Genomic DNA, 15,097 nt, shown 5'->3' on the forward strand with positions numbered 1-15,097 from the left:
TAGTCAGTGAGAGGTGGAGCCGGGATTTGGGCCCAGGCAGTCTGGCTCCAAAATCTGTTCTCTCCCCCACTCTCTGATGCTGCCTTTATCATTATTGTCATTATACTTACTTTAGGAATAAGGCTGTGTACTTCATCCATCCCATGGGGTAAATGCAGGAGCCAGTGCTTGGAAACTGGACCCTGAGGCATCTGCGATGTGGAGCATGAGGGAAGGGTCCCTGGTCGTCTCTGACCCTCTATCTTCCATAGGAAGGGAAGAAACTTGTTGTTATTGAGATGGAGGTGAAGTACGTGGATTTTCTCAACTCATCAAAATTCTGGAGGTACAAGGAAATGTGTAGATAACAGTTTTTAAGGAGAAAAGTCAATAGATGCTGAAAGAGACTGAAAATGCAAACCTGCCCCGCCTTCTTCCTCAGGCTATGCACATTGTCCCCACAGGGGATAGACAAGGGGCTGCCTGTGGGTGATAGAGTAGGAGGTCCCTGGTCCCCCAGGCATCGACTGTCCCTCTTGCATTGGTTGATCCCAGAAATGAAGGCTTCTGAGGCCTGACTTGAAGTCCTGAGGCCAGTTCATGTGCTCAGCCCATGTCCCAGAACTTCAGCTGGCCCAGCAGGGGGACCCTGGCTCAGGGCTGTCAACCCCGAGCCTCTCCCTGTCTCACTGGTGGCCATAGCAGGTCTGTGAAGCTTCCTCCCAGACTCACCTGGCCCCTCCCAAGCCAGCCTCAGAGGTGTGGCCTAGTACCCCTTGCCCCTCCAGGAGTAAATGCCCAGCCAGGTACTTGCTGGGCCCTAGCCTCCCCCCACTTCTTCGCTCCTCTCCCCCTTCCTGAGGCCCACTCCTACAGATAGACCAACCAGTGCCTCCTCTGTGCTTACCCCCTCTCCATCCTGCCCTTGAGCCCCCTCCTCAGCATCCTGTCCTCATGCTATCCCCGTGTCTTCCCAAAGAGATGCACCCAGGAGGCCTGTTCTAGATCTGCCTACAGATGGTTCCTGCTCCAGACCCCTCATCTCCAAGAAAAACCAGCAACTCCAGTTTCACACCCATTTTTGGATGAGCTCCAGGCCAAGGTTCAGGCCCGTGTGGCATTTACAAGGGGACAGAGCCAGGTACCTGTTGACTTTAGGAACAAATAAAAGATAGATTTTCCTAAGCCACCACCCCCTTGAAATGGGCTTTTCTGTTCTAATACGGGTTCCAAACTGGTTTGCAAGGTGACGTGTGACATATGGGATGCTAGGACAGACTACAAAATGCGTGGGATCCTCCTTAGCTGGCTTGAGGGGGATATGATGCCGACATGGATTTATTCTTTGCCTTTTCCACTTGCCTTTTGGGGAACATGTCCCTGCAGAAAGTGAGTCTCTCACCCGAGGAAAGATCTCAGCTTTAAAAAATTTAGTGCACTTCTTTTTATATCAGATAGTTATATTTAAAGTATTCAAAGGCCTAGATTTACATCATCTTGGTTAAATTACTCATCACATATCTCTCATCTACAACCTTTTTTTCATTTTCTGAAGGCTCAGTTTACATTAAGAGTTTTACTTTCAGTTTTTTTCCAGCCAAGTATGTGCTCATTTATATCATGAGTGTTTTAATTGTGTGTCCACCTGCCTAGATTAACAATCCGTGAACACCTTCACTGCCCCTGCTGCTGGTCCACACAGTCTGCTGGGAGCCGTGGATGCCTGGGTGGCCGTCCTTCTCCCACGAGAAAGTGAAACCCAAGGGCCTCGAAATGCCTCTTGGCTAATAGGCAGCATGTGACAGGGAGGAAGGAGGGAGATCAGACCACCTGATAGGGCAGGTTCATGAGAGCAACACAATTTCATTTAAAAATTATTATTAACGTCTTCCATTTATTGAGCACTTTATGTGTATCAGCCATGTGTTTACTGTATGTATCTTCAAAATAATCTTGTGATGCAGGAATCAGGCCCACTCCCTGGCTGAAGAAACTATAGTTCAGAGAAGTTGTCACTTGGCAAATGTCCCAGCTGGTAACCAGCAGCCAGGTCTGTCTGACAACACAGCCCTAACACTGTATGTATGTGTTTCTCATTAATACCTCATCTCGTTCCAAACAGACTCTGAGGCAGCTCAGAGGGAGCTGTGTGATACAGCAAAGCAATACAAATTAACAGTAGTGAGGAAGGTGTGTTAAGGGAACTCAGAAGGCACCAAGGGTGTCTTGCAACACGGACTGAGCTCCAAGCTACCTAGCAGCCAAAGCAAAGAAAGCCTGAGCTCTTCCCCAATTGTTGGTGTAGGTAGCATAAACACAAATCAAACACAGACCAAGGTCCCGAAGAAGCACAATTTTTCCTAAGTTCTAGTCCAAAAACAAATATCTCCCAAGTAACCCTTAGGAAGGCTTGAGTGTAACAGTAGAACAATTGAGACATCTCAGCAGCCCCGGCACAGCATGGCCAGGCAGGATAGCTCTGGATTGAGAGTTTGAGGGGGTTGGGGGGGTGCTGGGTGAGCCCTGCCTCTCTCTGAGCTCAGCCATGGCAGCTGTCTTAGCTTGGTTTCCCCGAGTTGTGTGCAGACTTGACGGTGAGTGCAAGGAAGTGACGAAGGCAGGATTGGGAAGAGGGAGAAACTGAGCCAGACTATGGTTGCACCTGAGGCCTTAGCAGTTCTGAAGGGAACTCAGGAGCTGAGATGGCCCCTCAGAGTTGTCCCAAATGGAGGCCAAGGGGCCTGGCCTTGGTGCTTCCTCCCCAGGCCAACCTCTGGGAAAGGGCTTAACCTTGAGTGAGGCAGTTCACCTCTGCCGAGGGCAATTCCAGGAAGGGATGCAGCTGCAAGATAGTCCCAGCATCTAGAGGATAGATGTGCCAGCCCTGAAGACAAGGTCTAGGCAGACACCACAGCAGCCACTACAAAGAGCCCTTGGGTATGGCATTTGTTTGGGTTTTTTCTTCTTCTTTTTGTCCGTGCTGTGCAGCATGTGGGATCTTACCCCAACCAGGGATCGAACCCCATGCCCCCTGCAGTGGGAACGTGGAGTCTTAACTACTGGACCGCCAGGGAAGTCCGGGTACAGCATTTGTGACTGAGTGCCCCAGAAATCTGTAGGGAGCTCTCCAGCCATGAGCTCTTAGGGGGACTGACACATCCTCTAAGGACACAGGCCTCCCGCCTGGACTTTGATAAAGCAGGCCCTTGGACAACCCAAGATGCCCCTGGAATACAGCATTGCCTGTGCTCTGACACACCAAGTGCTGAAGCCCTAAGGGCTGCTCTGGTTAGCGTGGGGAGTAATACCTTTAGCCTGGAAACTGCTAAACACCCACTGAAGGCACACCTACCTACACACACACACAACTTCAGAAACAAAAGATCCGCCAAGCGCCGGGCTTTAGCAGTATTACTGCTTCCTGGTGAACTTGCCAAGGTAAACTGTTTGCTAGGCATACAAGGAGGAGGCAGACTGAGGGGACGAGTTGGGTGACGCCTATAAGAGGAAACTGCCAGGGTTAGGGGAAGGCGACAATGGCCTTAGACTTGCAGTTTGTTGGTGATGTGCTGCAGGAGGAATTGGGACCAAGCCCTGCTGGGGCGGCTGCAATGACTTGGGGAGGGAACAGTGGGGCAGGAGTGTAGGCCTGGGACAGCTCAGGGTCTGAGGCCCCAGGGAGGGGGGAGATGGGAAGGGGCTCGCAGGGGACAAGGGAGAGATGCGGGAGGGGAGGAGTGAGACACAGCAAGAGGAAAGGGTCCAGCTCTGAGCCATGCCCCGTGACAGTTTTCATTCACAGCGAGGAGTCCTCTCTGACCGGGGCCCAGCAGGCAGCATCTGGCACCTGCCTGATCACCAGACACAGAGGTGACAGCAACCTGTACCTTTCCCTACTGGAGGCCTCTGCGCTCAGAGCCTCACGGAAGGCAGAATCCACAGCTCCATTCAGATTCCATTTGGCTCTTTCTGCCTGGCCTCACCTAGCTGCCCTTCAGCGCAGATGTTGTTGGTTTGTAGCCGATTCAATGAACTCTTTAAATAGCCACCCTAATGGATAACCAATCATTTCCGAACTTTAATACTAAATCAGGCTGTTGGACACATCTGGGGGCAAAGCTGCTGTATCCGAGCCAAGAACAGCCCTTTCTCTTTTACTTTGCAAAGCAGAGCATGTCACATTAAATACCTAATGGTCTCAGACAGGTCTCTTGTGACCTGAAAAAAAAGCTGAAGAGGTGGACTCTCTCCAAGAGCCCACAAATTACGTATGTAATTTGTAGATCTTTTAAAATTAGGCACTTCATTTGAAGAGCATAAAGGATAGTAAAATAGAACCTCATGTTAACGTTTAAAATAAGTGTTTTCTGTAAGTATTTTTAAAGTCAAGATTAAAATAACATAAACACAGTAGCCCTGGTTTCACTTTTATCTAAATTAAAAAGATCCTGCCAGGGAGGAAATTTAAGATGTGGGATAAAGTTTCCACAGACAGATCTCCTGGAAACTCCCAAGGAGCCCACTTTGAACCTTCTATCCAGGAAAACAGACCATCTGCAGAGCTGGCTGAAACCACAGCATGAACCTCGGCATTGCTGGTTGGGCTAAATGCCTCTCAGTTACCCACAGGTTAACCCAGCCAGGAGTCCAGTCTCTCAAGCAACGCTCCCCATGGCCCTGACCCCTGTAGACGCTTGTCTCCGGGTCCCCCTGACTCCACATTCTCCCTGTCACCCCTCTGTCCACTCCTTAGGCTTCTCCATGGAATCTGTTTCCTTAAGCTCGAATGCCCGTCATTCCTGGAGCTTGTCCTGGCCCTCTTTGGGCCTCACCCTATACTCTCTCCCTGTGGGATCTCGTCCGCTCTTTGGCTTCAGTTACCGGCCACCCGTGTGCTGGCCTCATACACTTTTCTACCTCTGGCTTGACCTTCTCTCTAACTGCACACTTTTATGTCCTACAGCACCTCAGTCCACCTGGATGTCCCTCAGGCACCTCAGTTTCTACCTGCTCAACTCTGACTCACCACCGACACCCACATTGCATACCATCCCTCCCATCTCATACTGAGCCCTCACATCTCAAACTGAGCCCTCACATCCCCCCAAGTGCCCAGGCCTCCTCCCAGGCCCACCTGTCCCTTGCCCTCCATGTCACACCAGCCCACCAGCTCTCCAGATTCATCATCTGTGCTTCCCCGCCACCATGTCCCTAGGTGACCAAGGCAACCGGGCCCTGCTGCCTCTGAGCCCTTCCCCTCCCGCAGCGCAGCCCGTGTGACCTTTGTAGGACACAAATGAGACACGTCACTCTCTCCACCCGATGTCTGCGGGATCTGGCTGCTGCCAGCCTCATCTCCTGCCACGCCCCTGTTGGCTGGAGCCGAGAGCCGGCACTTTCCCCTACAGATTCTTACCCATGCCATTTCTTCTGTTCCTACTTGGACACAAATCAAGAAACAAAAGCCAGCTCCCGTTTGTGGGAGCCTCCCACGTCTTAGCGGGACTGCCACCAGGAAACCTGACTGCATCTCCCGGACCCCATGAGTCAGGCTGCTGGTGTGGGAGACCAGGCTGAGCCTACTCCACAGGCAGAGCTGCACAAAACTGAGCAGAGAGGGAGCCTTAATTTGATAAAGAGGGGACACAGCTGTTCCTTATCTTCCCAAAGATGCCCTTAAAGATTTTCTCCAAGTTTTTAACAAAGAGGAAAGCCAGGATTTTCCTGTCCAGGCTGTGTTTTCAAAATACTCTCTCATTCCCCCATCACTTGCTCAGCTTCACAAAAGCAGTTAAATTACTTAGTGCCCTTTAAAATGTCCTCGTGACGGGAATCTCGCAGATACTTGTTTATCTTGCAGCTGCAAGGCCTTCACAGGTCACGCAAGTCCATGCGGCAGAGCCCTAGCAGAGTCTGGGAATGTCCTGGGGCCAGAGGCAGGGAAGGAGGCTGGAGCAGGGGATCTGTCTCTGGGCTGGGCCGTAGTCCGGCAGCGCCCTCTGTATCGCCAGCAGACCAAGCCAGGCCACACCTGTCCGCCTCTCAGGTGGAAGGCATGGATGGGCTGGTGGGAAGGTTCTCAAAGGCCCACAGGCCTACACCTTGCCAGGCAGCACCCCAGGCCAGTAGGAGAGCACTGAGACCAGAGATCCTCCCCATTTTACAGGCGAGGGAACTGAGGTTCAGGGGGTGAGGGTACTTGCTCCAGGCTTCACACTTGGTGTGGAGCAGCTGGTCAGGGATTCTGAACCAGGACCCCAGTCTGCACAGCCCATGCTCCACCCATTCAAAGTCACTTGCTTCGTGTCCTTGAACTTAAAAACAGAAATTTAACACACATAGGGGAGAGTAGAGAGGGGATTATTATGAGCTGTTTCCAAAGGAGGATTAAATCTTTTTTGGATTTTAATACACTGCCACGTTTTCATGACTAGCCTGGATTTCTCTGAGTCCACTTATCTTTTTACAGTTTGACCTTTAAACAGGAAAAACCTCAATGATTTTCCACTGTTTTGAATAAACTGAAATGGATGTATTTTTCTGAATGATTAGGGAATGGAAAACAGAGCCGGTCAGCATTAAAGTCCTTCAGGAGTGATTTTCCCTGGAGGACGCCGTTCACAAAACTACCCCTCATGATGGGGCTCTCGTACCTATTTGTTTGCCTTCCAGCTGCAAGGACTTTACTGCTCATGGTCTACCCAGAAGGAGAGGGGAGCTTCGTCCTGGATTCAGAGGCAGGAGCAGGGCTGGTTCCCCCGCTGCCACACCTCAGAGTGGCCAAAGCTGTGGAGGGTGAGGCAGGAACATAGGGCTCCACAGTGAACTGATGGGGCAGTGCCAGCATCAGCACTACCCTCAAGGGCATCACCGGGCTCCAGGCCAGTAGGTCCACCTGTTGTCAGAGAGCAGGCTTTCCACACTGGACACTGCCAGGACCCTGCAGGGAAGCAGAGGGTGACGTGGAAAAAGCATTCGCAGTGTGGCTGGGACAAATCACTTCAGCTTTCTAAGTCTGTTTTCTTTTCCATAAAATGGTAAAGATATGGGCTTCCCTGGTGGCGCAGTGGTTGAGAGTCCGCCTGCCGATGCAGGGGACACGGGTTCGTGCCCTGGTCTGGGAAGATCCCACATGCTACGGAGCGGCTAGGCCCATGAGCCGTGGCTGCTGGGCGTGCGCGTCCGGAGCCTGTGCTCTGCAACGGGAGAGGCCACAACAGTGAGAGGCCCGCGTACCGCAAAAAAAAAAAAAAAAAAAAAAAAAAGGTAAAGATAATAGTTACTTGCAGGATTGTTAGGAGGTAAACGTATTTAAGTTGGTGAATACATAGTAAGTGCTCAGTAAATCGGGTTCCATTCCCTGCTCAAGAGCCTAAACTTTTAAAAACACTACTTCCTAACATGTACCATACACTGCCCTACCTTCTTAAGCAATGGAGATGGAATATTATTCCACAATGTCTTCATAACTCAGGGATCCTCTTTACAAAAATGTGGGAATCACAGAATATCAGTCTTCAGTGGGAACCGAGAGCCTGTCCAGGCCAAGCCCTCCCTGCAGTGATCTCACACGTTTGAGATTTGCACAGCCATTTACCTTGTGCTTTTTTTTTCTCTTGATTTTGATTTCTTTAAAAATTGAAACCAGGTTACAATGTTGATCAGAACTGTGTGTTAAATAAAAGCAAGTCAGGGCTTCCCTGGTGGCGCAGTGGTTGAGAGTCCGCCTGCCGATGCAGGGGACACGGGTTCGTGCCCCGGTCCGGGAAGATCCCACGTGCCGTGGAGCGGCTGGGCCCGTGAGCCATGGCCGCTGAGCCTGCGCGTCCGGAGCCTGTGCTCCGCAACGGGAGAGGCCACAACAGTGAGAAGCCCGCTAAAAAAAAATAATAATAAAAAAATAAATAAATAAAAGCAAGTCGGCTCTGAGTGAGGGCTTCAGGGTCTCTCCTTACAAAGCAAAGCCCAATAGTATTGGAGGGGCGGTGGCAGCCATTTCTACTGCTTTCTGTTTACTTCTGGATTCACAGCTATGTTTTGGGAGGTAGACATGGCTGGAAATCTGTTGAATGTCCTGATCTTGACCTTTTATATATGTTTGGTGTTAGGCGGTTTGGTCACTTGTAGGACTTGGGGGCTGTCATCCTGACCATGAGCTTCCTCCCTGCCCACTCCCAAGGGCTGTGTCTGGCAGCCAGGAATGGCAGTGTATCTTGGCACTGGGCATTAGGCCAGTGGGGACTCATGGTTCCTAACAGGTTGCTGGTTGGGGGGACCTTGACAGTCAGTAAAATTTTCTTCCATGTCCTCAACATCCACTCATTCCTCGTAATCTGCACTTCATGCCCTCCCTTCCCTATTCCTCTTCCAGGAAGGTGCCTCAGTCTCATCCGACACTGCCTCTGCTGCCCTAGACTCCACGCAGTGTACTTTCCCAGCGTCCTCCCGCCTCCTCTCCTCCATCCTGTCACCTTGCTGCTTCTAGATGCCCACTCTCCCCACAGCACTATCTTTGGCTTGTTTCTCTGCTCAGCAAATGCCCCTTGGCTGCTCATAAACTTCCTGATGAAACTGACCCTCACCAGCCTCCCGCCTCTGGCTCCCCTGGTCCAGGCCCACATGTGCAGCTGCTAGCCGCCTTCTCAAACTCAACACATTACAAAACACACTTCCCCCATGCCCTCATTTCTGCTCAAGGCACACTGGCCTCCCAGCCACCCTGTCTCCAAACATGATGATCAGACTCCTGAATTCCTTTGTCTATCATTTCCACTTCTACCCCCCAACTCCCACCCTCAGCACTTCTTGATGGCCATCCCACTGCCCTGGGGTGTCCAGGGTATCACAGCCACTTCCCCTGGGTGCCACCAGAACAAAGCAGGGAGGGAGCTCCATTTTACAGAATCAAAAACCGAGATAAAGTTTGGGGCTTGCTTTAGTGACCCAACTGGTTTTATAAGGATGCTCTGCATGTTGGCTGCACCTTCCTCCACTGCTGTGCTCAGGCCTCATCTTCTTTGATCTTTACCTATCATCACTTCCACCTGCCCTGCCTTGATTCTTGTGGGCAGCCCAGCTGGCCATCAGCTCAGCCTCAGTCCATCCCCCGTCCCTTCCCCTCTAACCCCTCACTCCCCACCCTTCCATCCATGACTGCAGGGGAGGCAGGAGTGACTAAGCAGGGAGTCAGGACAGGGGCTCCTCCGGGCCCCACAAGCCCAGGCCGCCATCTTGAACTGTAGTGGTCCCTTTGGCAGAGGATGGTGGAAGGTGTCAGGGAACTGCCCTTGCCCTCAGACCCCAGCTCTAGGCCCCTATCTGGCCAGGCAGTGTGACCCCCGTAACTGGAGCTCCTCACTCCAACCCCACAGCGGTGCCCCAGTAACAAGTACCCAAGGACTTTGCCGGTTCTGATCGCTGCATTGAGGTGGTCCTGGCAGGAGGACAGGCCTAGGGGAGCAGGGGGACTGGGTTGACCCAGGGGCGGCACACAGGCCAGCGCTGCCTGGACGCTGCCCCCCCCCAACCATGCCCACGGGGGCACTCAGACCTTAAACCAGTTCAGCCACATGGTCTCCTCCTGCTGGCTTCTCGTTCTGGTCTCTCTCTTCACACCTTAATGCTGACAGCAGCCCTCACCGTCCTGCAGTGGCAGCCAACGATGGCCAGCGGGCTCCCTACCTGGGCAGAACTCACCAGCATCTGCTGCAGAGTCTGAGCGATTCCTGACCTGATATTTCAGATGCCGTGGTCCTGCCATTAAGAGTCTGCTCTGCCTAAATTCTCTCCATCCACTATAGGCTCAGGGCCCACCAATGCTGCTGGTATCCCTGTTACTGTTTATTTTACCTAAAGTACTTTTTGGGCCCTTCATCTGACTTATAAGTCCTTTTCCATGTCTGGGAAACTTTGGAATTAACAAACAAAAAAATTAGGATCTATTCCAGCGTTTCCATCCATGGTGATGGAGAAACAGATAAAATGATTCTCAGTCAAACCCTGCAGCAAAGTGAGGATTCGTAGTTGGGAAGGCTCGTGCGTGCACAGCTGTTTTGAGTCTTGAGTGATCAGTGTCAGGCTGATTTAAATCCTTCAGCCCACCCACTGTTTACTCTTTTTTTTTTTTTTTTTTTTTGGCGGTACGTGGGCCTCTCACTGTTGTGGCCTCTCCCGTTGCGGGGCACAGGCTCTGGATGCGCAGGCTCAGCGGCCATGGCTCACGGGCCCAGCTGCTCCGCGGCATGTGGGATCTTCCCGGACCAGGGCACGAACCCGCGTCCCCTGCACCGGCAGGCGGACTTCCAACCACTGCGCCACCAGGGAAGCGCCCACTGTTTATTCTTAACCCCTTTGCTTAGGGATGCCAGATTTAGCATATAAAAATATAAGACAGTCCTGCCCCTGAGGCTGGGGTGGCAGTGGTGAGACCCGCTGCGGAGGGGAATTCATGCGTCATCTGTGCCTGAACCTCAGAGCAGCATCTGGGGCGACAACACCAACAATGTTCAGGTGGGTGGGGCCGTCCGAGTGTATGGACAGCAAGGACCGCCCCTCAGCCCTCCCCTTCTCCCTCCCCCCAGGGGCATCTGCCACCCCCCCGCCCCAGAGCCCCGTGCTTCCTAACACCCACGGAGCAGGCACAGTGTCTAATACTAACACCGGCCCTCGTGGGGCATTTGTGTGCCCGGCTCTGGGCTGCGGACCTTCTGGGGACAGCACTTAATTCGCAGCCCTCGGGGGACAGGCGGGACAGAGATCCCCACTTCTCACGCGGGGTCAGACAGGCTGTGAGCCTTGCCCGAGTGGGCGATAAGCTCAGCGTCCTCCCCTGAGGGTGTAAAACTTGCGTGGAGGGAGTGAGGGCTTGGGGGACGGAGCTCCTTCAGCCTCCAGGGCAGGATAATCAGCCCAGGAATCAGCCGCAGGAGCGCGTGCTCCAAGCCAGGCACTGCGACGGGACTTCGAGTTGCCTTTAACCTCAGGACACCCTGATCTGGTGTTACTGAGCTATTATTCCAACCCTCACTTCAGAGATGTGGAAAACTGAGGCTCAGAGAGGGAACCTGATTAACGCAGAGCCCCCGTGCCGTCGTGCCCAGACCAGCACTCCTGCTGCTTCCCAGGTCCTCATTTCAGACACAACTGCCCTCAACACAGACCCAGTGCGGGAGGACATGAGGGACCCACACAGCCTGCCTCCACCACACGTGATGTCTTGTGTGCAATGCATCCCCCCTCCTGGGGACTTGATGTCCAGGCCACAGCGCTCTGCCCTCACTGCACTGTCCCCGCCTGGCCCCCCAGCCTCCCCGGCCTCAGCAGCCTCCACGAGACCCTGCCCCCCTGAGCCCAGGGCTCCATGTCTCAAGAAAGGCATTCTCTGCAGGGCCAAAATGAGCCCTCTAGGGACATTTCAAAGAAAAGCGTGAAATACAAAGGCTCTGTAGAGAAGCACAGGAATCTGCACTAAGTGAGGATAAAAGGCAGCTGCAAACCAGCTGGTAAAATGCAGTGCCTGCTTGAATCCCACCCTAAAGCCTGCTGGGAGGACAGCTAGAGACAGGTCAGCATTGTCACTGAGGGTCCCTCCCCCACCTACCCACTAGCAGGGCCCTATGAGACCCGACAGAGCCCGCAGAGCCCCGCAGTGAGTGCGCCATCAGAAGGGCCAAGACAGAGCCTTCTAAAAAGAAGTCCAGGACTTCCCCGGTGGCGCGGTGGTTAAGAATCCACCCGCCAGTGCAGGGGACAGGGGTTCTAGCCCTGATCCGGGAAGATCCCACATGATGTGGAGCAACTAAGCCCGTGTGCCACAACTACTGAGCCTGCACTCTAGAGCCCGCGAGCCACAACTACTGAGCCTGCGCTCTAGAGCCCGTGCTCCGCAACAAAGGAAGCCACCGCAATGAGAAGCCCGTGCACCGCAACAAAGAGTAGCCCCCACTCGCCGCAACTAGAGAAAGCCCATGCGCAGCAATGAAGACCCAATGCAGCCAAAAATAAATAAATAAATAAATAAAATTTAAAGAAATAAAGAAATAAATAAAATATAAATAAATAAATAAATAAAAAGAAGTCCAACATCACAACTGTACCCACTCATCCAACACATCATAACTGCCCACCTGCCCCTGGGCAGGTCCATCCAGGAGTTCTCCACAGTGAAAACCGGCAGATTTGATCATTGCCGGTTGAGAGTTATGAAAATGCTCCCACTAAGTTGCTTCCACTAATAGTGCTTGGCATTTTATGGTGCTTCTCCTATCTTTAGTTTGTGAGCTATTAGCATACAACTCCAACTGAATGGCTACTAGGAGCCAGCAGACACCCTGGGGTGCTGGGACTGTGTCCTTGCCCTCCTGGGGTTCTCAACCCAGGGGAGACAGAGCCATGGTTGAGTTCTTTACATGCAAAATGTACCAGGCCCTGGTACAGAGAAATAGGACACGGCCTCTTCCCAAGGACGGGCCAGACACGCCAAATGCCTGGGTCCTGGTCATGGCCTTGGCTGGCTCAACAAATCACAAATTGTGATTTATTCATCAATAAACTGATCGCAACAAAGCCAACCCAGGTTCACCCACCCAGATCTCAGTGAACGTGTCTGCCACTGTTGCCTACGCTTTGGCTCTCCCCAAAAAATTTCGATATCCATCTTTTCTTTTCTAAATATTTAAAAAATCTCTCCTCCATTTTCCTAGGAGTTTCCTCTGCCTCTCTTGCTGTTATAAATTCACAAATAATTAAATACTCATGAATTGACACGCTTTGTCCTAAATGTAACTGAAACTACAAAACTAATTGTTTTCCCTTTTCACCTTGGATTCCAGGAAGCTCGAGGCTAAATTTAGACCTTGATCACAGAAGAAAGGTTAGTCGTTGTGGTTAGAAATTTTGTATTCTCTTTTCTGACTGGGTTTTAATTTCCCATTTCTATTTTAATAACCTCACTGTCATATCTTTTGCTATAAGCCCCCCAAATCCTTTTTTGATAAGAGGCGAAGAATAAATGAAGTCAATTTTTAAAAAGGCATACTCTCCAGGAATTCTCTCAAGAGGTTATTGATCATTGGAATTATCCTTTTCTGAGGAAGATGGCTTTAATTGATCCCCATAAGCAGGGTGCTCTGCCCTTCCGGGATGCTGTCTCAGACGTGAAGTCTACAAATCGATGGAGACAGTTCTCACTGCCTACGTTCTGTTTTCCCTAAATGCCTTTAGCAACCTGTGTGTGAATCAACTCATCCCACCAAGCTACATTTATGATTAAGCAATAATTATAACGTGCCTGGACCTGCACCTCAAATGTTCACCTCAAGTCAAGATGTGTGTCCCCTTTAATCTTTTCCTGATCAAGCTTCTGCCTCATGTCTGGCCCCCACACCCCATTCTCCCTGGGAAGCAATCAGAAGACCACATTAATGAACAAACAGGCTGGAACACCCATCTGATTTTAGAAGATTCCCTCAGGCAAACATTAAATCCTGTCTCCACCTCCCTGCCCCCCATGCCCTGTTGTGCTGCTGTGAGCGACTTTCATTCCTAACAGCTGATTCTGTTCAGCAAATGTTTGTAAATGTCGGTGGTGTGTCTCCTCCACGCTACAGTGAGCTTCTGCCCCCTGCAACTGTGTTTTCTGAGGCTTTTGTGTCTCCTAATGGTGCCTGGAACATTTTGAACATGATAAGGAACTCAAATAAAATGAACAATAAGCGTCCCCAACCAGCTAGAGCTTTCAACAAGGCCCTTAATGAAAACAGTGAACCGCACTGACATCTGATAAAGGCAAACATCTGGAGATGCCAGTGGCAGATGCCCCCGATTCTGCTGAGGCTGATGAATGGGCACCGAGTTATCTGGGGCTCAGCAGCGTCACTCAGCTGGGCCTGCTGCTACTTCGACGACAGGCTGCCCCCTTCCCAGGACACAATCCCGCCTGGAGAGAGTTGGGAATGATTGCTTGTCCATTCACCAGCCTAAGCCATGCCAGCTGACCACCACCATGGGTCTGTTGCCTGTCCCCACAGAAGAGAAGGACCAGGTTAAATTTATTTTCTCTTTCACTTTTCCATTTCACAGGAATATCATATTTTCTAGACGAAGGTGTTAATTATACCATAGGCACCATCAAATGGCACTAAGTGATAACTAAATGTTCAGGAGGTTGACATGTATATTGTTTCAAGTAGCTCTGTGATTCATTATCTAATTTAGATAAACGGCAAATAGTGGTATCATAATAGCCCCCTTTTATTCTGGTTTACGCCTCATTGTCTCTGGGTGTAGAATAAGAAATGAATCATCAGACAGGCCGCATGGGAAAAATGGCAGGCTGGCTAAGAGCATAGGCTCCAGCATTAGACCCATGGGGCTCGAAAACCCAGCCCTGCTGCTGACCAAGGGCGAAAGCTGTGACCGCTGAGGGTTTCTCGGACGGGATCAGGGTTGAGTACAGAGTGGGGTAAACCCCTTGACACTGTGTCCAGCATAAAAAATGGGCTCCACCTGTGTTAGCTGTTGTTAAGTCTTGGGTCGAGGACAGAGGGATGTCTCTGGATTTCCACTCTCAGGGGTGAGGGGCACGTGCCCACATGAGCCTCCAAACTGTACCCAGTGAGAAGGGGGCGTGAACCGAGGGTTTTGCTGTGAAAGGGCAGTCCCTGAGGTGTGCCATCCTGCAGCTGAGCTGGCATCTCTCCAGGGCCCAGGTCATGTTTACTTACGTTTCTGCAAGAGGAAGAGGGCTTTCAGCCTACATGTTTTACTCCAAGTCACCATTTTCTTCTGAGTGTAGCTTGGCTCTTTGTGATGGGAGAGGAACATCAGGCCTCCCAGACAGAATGATTCTGTGCATCTCCTTTCATGAAGGCCGGCCAGGCAGCCAGCAGAGTCTTGGAAACCATGAAGTCCTGGCCAGTAGGACAGAAGCTACAGGGCAGCCATGAGTCCCAAGGATGTGACCCCAAACCTTTATCAAAACACCTGCCTTGGGGCAAGAAACCCAACTGTCCCCACTCACAGTGCCTCAGAAATAGGTCTCCACCAAAAGCTACAGATTCCATAAATAAGTTAAAAATCAAATTATCAGAAGAGGAAAATCCCATTTTCCAAGAGTTAC

At 51.4% G+C, this 15,097-nt stretch overlaps 1 long non-coding RNA gene across 2 annotated transcripts in view; it reads right to left on the reverse strand.

Moving 5' to 3' along the window:
- Window positions 1–15,097, reverse strand: part of LOC308606035 — a 27,768-nt gene continuing 12,671 nt past the window's right edge. For both annotated transcript variants that reach the window (XR_014013767.1, XR_014013768.1), the window contains exon 5: window positions 1–319. This is a non-coding gene — a long non-coding RNA (uncharacterized lncRNA). The remainder of the gene's footprint in view (window positions 320–15,097) is intronic.

Source organism: Mesoplodon bidens, assembly GCF_964165515.1.
Source record: "Mesoplodon bidens genome assembly, chromosome: 18".
NCBI lineage: Eukaryota > Metazoa > Chordata > Mammalia > Artiodactyla > Ziphiidae > Mesoplodon > Mesoplodon bidens.